This window comes from Alosa alosa, unplaced genomic scaffold, assembly GCF_017589495.1.
Source record: "Alosa alosa isolate M-15738 ecotype Scorff River unplaced genomic scaffold, AALO_Geno_1.1 AALO_1.0_unplaced_955, whole genome shotgun sequence".
Taxonomy (NCBI): Eukaryota; Metazoa; Chordata; class Actinopteri; order Clupeiformes; family Clupeidae; genus Alosa; species Alosa alosa.
The window spans coordinates 224-6107 of record NW_025963155.1 but is presented as its reverse complement, the minus strand read 5'-3'; the positions used below and the strand labels follow the sequence as shown (position 1 = coordinate 6107).

The following is a 5884-nucleotide window of genomic DNA, read 5'->3' as shown; positions in this document are numbered from 1 at the left end:
TAGAATTTGACTTGGCCAAAAGTTATGGAGGTGAATACTTTCATCAGGATGTTTCCATAGTGTAGTGGTTATCACGTTCGCCTCACACGCGAAAGGTCCCCAGTTCGAAACTGGGTGGAAACAAATTCTTATTTGGAAGGATCTTGCATTTATCTGAAGTACTCCATCTCAAAATGTCTTCTACTAGAATTTGACTTGGCAAAAGTTATGGAGGTGAATACTTTCATCAGGATGTTTCCATAGTGTAGTGGTTATCACGTTGCCCCAGTTGACACGCGAAAAGGTCCCCAGTTCAAACTGGGTGGAAACAAATTCTTATTTGGAGGGATCTTTCATTGATCTGAAGTACTTTATCTCAAGATGTCTTCAACTAGAATTTGACGTGCCAAAAGTCATGGAGATGACTTCTTCCTTCAGGATGTTTCCATAGTGTAGTGGTTATCACGTTCGCCTAACACGCGAAAGGTCCCCAGTTCGAAACTGGGTGGAAACAAATTCTTATTTGGAAGGATCTTGCATTGAGTTTTATATTTCTATCTTATGATGTCTTCAACTAGAGTTTGACTTGTCAAAAGTAATCGAGGTGACCTTTTTATCAGGATGTTTCCATAGTGTAGTGGTTATCACGTTCGCTTTACACGCGAAAGGTCCCCAGTTCGAAACTGGGTGGAAACAAATTCTTATTGGGGCGACTGTTGGTTTCCTTGGCCAAAGTACAGCTTCACTCTACTAATGAAGTATTCTTTAATTGAACTTCCTGTGTTACCATGTCAAACAGAAAACTTTCCAAGAGTTTCCATAGTGTAGTGGTTATCACGTCATTGCTTCACACGCGAAAGGTCCCCAGTTCAAACTGGGTGGAAACAAATTCTTATTTGGAAGGATCTTGCATTTATCTGAAGTACTCCATCTCAAAATGTTTCTACTAGAATTTGACTTGGCAAAAGTTATTGAGGTGACTACTTTTGTCAGGATGTTTCCATAGTGTAGTGGTTATCACGTTCGCCACACGCTTTAGTGAACTTCCTGCTGTGTTAAAGGTCCCCAGTTCAAACTGGGTGGAAACAAATTCTTATTTGGAAGGATCTTTCATTTTGGCTGAAGTACTTTATCTCAAGATGTCTTCTTTAATAGAATTTGACTTGGCAAAAGTCATGGAGGTGAATACTTTCATCAGGATGTTTCCATAGTGTAGTGGTTATCACGCTCGCTTCACACGCGAAAAGGTCCCCAGTTCGAAAACTGGGTGGAAACAAATTCTTATTTGGAAGGATCTTTCATTGATCTGAAGTACTTTATCTCAAGATGTCTTCTACTAGAATTTGACTTGTTAAAAGTCATGGAGAAAACTTCCAAGGATGTTTCCATAGTGTAGTGGTTTATCACGTTAAGCCACACTTGAAAGGTCCCCAGTTCGAAACTGGGTGGAAACAAATTCTTTTTGGAAGGATCTTGGTTTTATCTGAAGTACAGCTCAAAATGTCTTCTACTGAAGTTGACTTTAATTGAACTTCCTGTGTTACCATGTTCAAACAGGATGTTTCCATAGTGTAGTGGTTATCATGTTAAGCCTCACACCGAAAAGGTCCCCAGTTGAAACTGGGTGGAAACAAATTCTTATTTGGAAGGATCTTGCATTTATCTGAAGTACTCCATCTCAAAAATGTCTTCTACTAGAATTTGACTTGGCAAAAGTTATGGAGGTGACTACTTTCATCAGGATGTTTCCATAGTGTAGTGGTTATCATGTTCAAAACTGGGTGGAAACAAATTCTTATTTGGAAGCTTTCTCAAAAGGTTTCCTCAGTTTTCCAAAGTGTAAACTGGGTGGAAACAAATTCTTATTTGAGAGGATCTTTCATTGATCTGAAACTTTATCTCAAGATGTCTTCAACTAGAATTTGGTGCCAAAAGTCATGGAGATGACTTCTTTGGATGTTTCCATAGGAGTGGTTATCACGTTTCAACACGCGAAAGGTCCCCAGTTCAAACTGGGTGGAAACAAATTCTTATTTGGAAGGATCTTGCATTGAGCTTTATATTTCTATCTTATGATGTCTTCAACTAGAGTTTGACTTGTCAAAAGTAATCGAGGTGACCTTTTTGTCAGGATGTTTCCATAGTGTAGTGGTTATCACGTTCGCTTTACACGCGAAAGGTCCCCAGTTCGAAACTGGGTGGAAACAAATTCTTATTGGGGCTTAATGTTGGTTTCCTTGGCCAAAGTACAGCTTCACTCTACTAATGAAGTATTCTTTAATTGAACTTCCTGTGTTACCATGTCAAACAGAAAACTTTCCAAGAGTTTCCATAGTGTAGTGGTTATCACGTTGCCTCACGAAAGGTCCCCAGTTCAAACTGGGTGGAAACAAATTCTTATTTGGAAGGATCTTGCATTTATCTGAAGTACTCCATCTCAAAAATGTCTTCTACTAGAATTTGACTTTGGCAAAAGTTATGGAGGTGACTTTTTGTCAGGATGTTTCCATAGTGTAGTGGTTATCACGTTAAGCCTCACATCGCCTTGAAAGGTCCCCAGTTCGAAACTGGGTGGAAACAAATTCTTATTTGAAGGATCTTGCATTTATCTGAAGTACTCCATCTCAAAATGTCTTCTACTAGAATTTGACTTGACAAAAGTTATGGAGGTGACTTCTTTCATCAGGATGTTTCCATAGTGTAGTGGTTATCACGTTCGCCTAACACGCGAAAGGTCCCCAGTTCGAAACTGGGTGGAAACAAATTCTTATTTGGAAGGATCTTGCATTGATCTGAAGTACTCTATCTCAAAATGTCTTCTACTAGAATTTGACTTGGCAAAAGTCATGGAGGTGACTACTTTCATCAGGATGTTTCCATAGTGTAGTGGTTATCATTTAAGCCTTTACACCCCAAAAGGTCCCCAGTTCGAAACTGGGTGGAAACAAATTCTTATTTGGAGGATGGTTTCATTGATCTGAAGTACAGCTTCACTCAAGATGTCTTCTACTAGAATTTGACTTGCCAAAAGTCATGGAAACAGACTTCTTTCTCAGGATGTTTCCATAGTGTAGTGGTTATCACGTTTGCCCATCGCGAAAAGGTCCCCAGTTCGAAAACTGGGTGGAAACAAATTCTTATTTGGAAGGATCTTGCATTTATCTGAAGTACTCCATCTCAAAATGTCTTCTACTAGAATTTGACTTGGCAAAAGTTATGGAGGTGAATACTTTCATCAGGATGTTTCCATAGTGTAGTGGTTATCACGTTAAAAGCCTCACACACTTGAAAGGTCCCCAGTTCGAAACTGGGTGGAAACAAATTCTTATTTGGAAGGATCTTTCATTTATCTGAAGTACTCCATCTCAAAATGTCTTCTACTAGAATTTGACTTGCCAAAAGTCATGGAGGTGACTTCTTTCATCAGGATGTTTCCATAGTGTAGTGGTTATCACGTTAAGCCTTTACATCGCAAAGGTCCCCAGTTCAAAACTGGGTGGAAACAAATTCTTATTTGGAGGGATCTTTCATTGATCTGAAGTACTGTATCTCAAGATGTCTTCTACTAGAATTTGACTTGCCAAAAGTCATGGAGGTGACTTCTTTGTTCAGGATGTTTCCATAGTGTAGTGGTTATCACGCTTGCTTTACATGAAAAGGTCCCCAGTTCAAACTGGGTGGAAACAAATTCTTTATTGGAGGGATGTTGGTTTCATTGGCCTAAGTACTGTTCATCTCAATGAAGTATTCTTTAATTGAACTTCCTGTGTTACCATGTCAAACAGAAAACTTTCCAAGAGTTTCCATAGTGTAGTGGTTATCACGTTTGCCTCACACGCGAAAGGTCCCCAGTTCGAAACTGGGTGGAAACAAATTCTTATTTGGAAGGATCTTGCATTTATCTGAAGTACTCCATCTCAAAATGTCTTCTACTAGAATTTGACTTGGCAAAAGTTATGGAGGTGACTACTTTCATCAGGATGTTTCCATAGTGTAGTGGTTATCAATTAAGCCTCACACGAAAAGGTCCCAGTTCAAAAACTGGGTGGAAACAAATTCTTATTTGGAGGGATCTTTCATTGATCTGAAGTACTTTATCTCAAGATGTCTTCTACTAGAATTTGACTTGCCAAAAGTCATGGAGGTGACTTCTTCCTTCAGGATGTTTCCATAGTTTAGTGGTTATCCGCTTAAGCCTAACACGCCAAAGGTCCCCAGTTCAAACTGGGTGGAAACAAATTCTTATTTGGAAGGATCTTGCATTGAGCTTTTATATTTCTATCTTATGATGTCTTCAACTAGAGTTTGACTTGTCAAAAGTAATCAGGTGACTCAGGATGTTTCCATAGTGTAGTGGTTATCACGTTTGCTTTTACACGAAAGGTCCCCAGTTCGAAACTGGGTGGAAACAAATTCTTATTGGGGCGACTGTTGGTTTCCTTGGCCAAAGTACAGCTTCACTCTACTAATGAAGTATTCTTTAATTGAACTTCCTGTGTTACCATGTCAAACAGAAAACTTTCCAAGAGTTTCCATAGTGTAGTGGTTATCACGTTCGCCTCACACGCGAAAGGTCCCCAGTTCGAAACTGGGTGGAAACAAATTCTTATTTGGAAGGATCTTGCATTTATCTGAAGTACTCCATCTCAAAATGTCTTCTACTAGAATTTGACTTGGCAAAAGTTATGGAGGTGACTTTTTGTCAGGATGTTTCCATAGTGTAGTGGTTTATCACGTTCGCCTCTACATTAAAAGGTCCCCAGTTCGAAACTGGGTGGAAACAAATTCTTATTTGGAAGGATCTTTCATTTATCTGAAGTACTCCATCTCAAAATGTCTTCTACTAGAATTTGACTTGGCAAAAGTTATGGAGGTGAATACTTTCATCAGGATGTTTCCATAGTGTAGTGGTTATCACGTTTGCCTCACACGCGAAAGGTCCCCAGTTCGAAACTGGGTGGAAACAAATTCTTATTTGAAGGATCTTGCATTTATCTGAAGTACTTTATCTCAAAATGTCTTCTACTAAATTTGACTTGGCAAAAGATGGAGGTGAACTTTCATCAGGATGTTTCCATAGTGTAGTGGTTATCACGTTAAGCCTCCACGCGAAAGGTCCCCAGTTCAAACTGGGTGGAAACAAATTCTTATTTGGAAGGATCTTGCATTTATCTGAAGTACTGTATCTCAAAATGTCTTCTACTAGAATTTGACTTGCCAAAAGTTATGGAGGTGACTTCTTCCTTCAGGATGTTTCCATAGTGTAGTGGTTATCACGTTCGCCTAACACGCGAAAGGTCCCCAGTTCAAAACTGGGTGGAAACAAATTCTTATTTGGAGGGATCTTTCATTGATCTGAAGTACTTTATCTCAAGATGTCTTCTACTAGAATTTGACTTGCCAAAAAGTCTTGACCTTTCTTCAATGTTTCCATAGTGTAGTGGTTATCACGTTCGGAAAAGGTCCCCAGTTCGAAACTGGGTGGAAACAAATTCTTATTTGGAGGCAGTTGGTTTCCTTGGCCAAAGTCTCACTACTAATGAAGTATTCTTTAATTGAACTTCCTGTGTTACCATGTGAAACAGAAAACTTTCCAAGAGTTTCCATAGTGTAGTGGTTATCACGTTCGCCTAACACGCGAAAGGTCCCCAGTTCGAAACTGGGTGGAAACAAATTCTTATTTGGAAGGATCTTGCATTTATCTGAAGTACTCCATCTCAAAATGTCTTCTACTAGAATTTGACTTGGCAAAAGTTATGGAGGTGATTACGTTCAACAGGATGTTTCCATAGTGTTGTGGTTATCATGTTCGCCTCACACCCGAAAGCTCCTCAGTTCGAAACTGGGTGGAAACAAATTCTTATTTGGAGGGATCTTTCATTGATCTGAAGTACTGTATCTCAAG

The 5884-nt window shown here is 39.3% G+C and overlaps 11 non-coding genes across 11 annotated transcripts; all 11 read left to right on the top strand.

Annotated features, from left to right (window-relative positions):
• The first annotated feature begins 50 nt into the window (after positions 1-50).
• trnav-cac lies at positions 51-123 on the top strand. The gene has a single exon. It is a non-coding gene; the product is annotated as a tRNA-Val (tRNA).
• A 297-nt stretch (positions 124-420) lies between these two features.
• Positions 421-493, top strand: trnav-aac. Its single transcript has one exon. It is a non-coding gene; the product is annotated as a tRNA-Val (tRNA).
• Positions 494-602: 109 nt separating this feature from the next.
• Positions 603-675, top strand: trnav-uac. The gene has a single exon. It is a non-coding gene; the product is annotated as a tRNA-Val (tRNA).
• Positions 676-1180: 505 nt separating this feature from the next.
• On the top strand, positions 1181-1255 carry trnav-cac. The gene has a single exon. It is a non-coding gene; the product is annotated as a tRNA-Val (tRNA).
• An 858-nt stretch (positions 1256-2113) lies between these two features.
• trnav-uac lies at positions 2114-2186 on the top strand. Its single transcript has one exon. It is a non-coding gene; the product is annotated as a tRNA-Val (tRNA).
• A 482-nt stretch (positions 2187-2668) lies between these two features.
• On the top strand, positions 2669-2741 carry trnav-aac. Its single transcript has one exon. It is a non-coding gene; the product is annotated as a tRNA-Val (tRNA).
• Positions 2742-3778: 1037 nt separating this feature from the next.
• trnav-cac lies at positions 3779-3851 on the top strand. The gene has a single exon. It is a non-coding gene; the product is annotated as a tRNA-Val (tRNA).
• A 656-nt stretch (positions 3852-4507) lies between these two features.
• On the top strand, positions 4508-4580 carry trnav-cac. The gene has a single exon. It is a non-coding gene; the product is annotated as a tRNA-Val (tRNA).
• A 292-nt stretch (positions 4581-4872) lies between these two features.
• Positions 4873-4945, top strand: trnav-cac. Its single transcript has one exon. It is a non-coding gene; the product is annotated as a tRNA-Val (tRNA).
• A 286-nt stretch (positions 4946-5231) lies between these two features.
• Positions 5232-5304, top strand: trnav-aac. The gene has a single exon. It is a non-coding gene; the product is annotated as a tRNA-Val (tRNA).
• Positions 5305-5578: 274 nt separating this feature from the next.
• Positions 5579-5651, top strand: trnav-aac. Its single transcript has one exon. It is a non-coding gene; the product is annotated as a tRNA-Val (tRNA).
• The last annotated feature ends 233 nt before the right edge of the window (positions 5652-5884 follow it).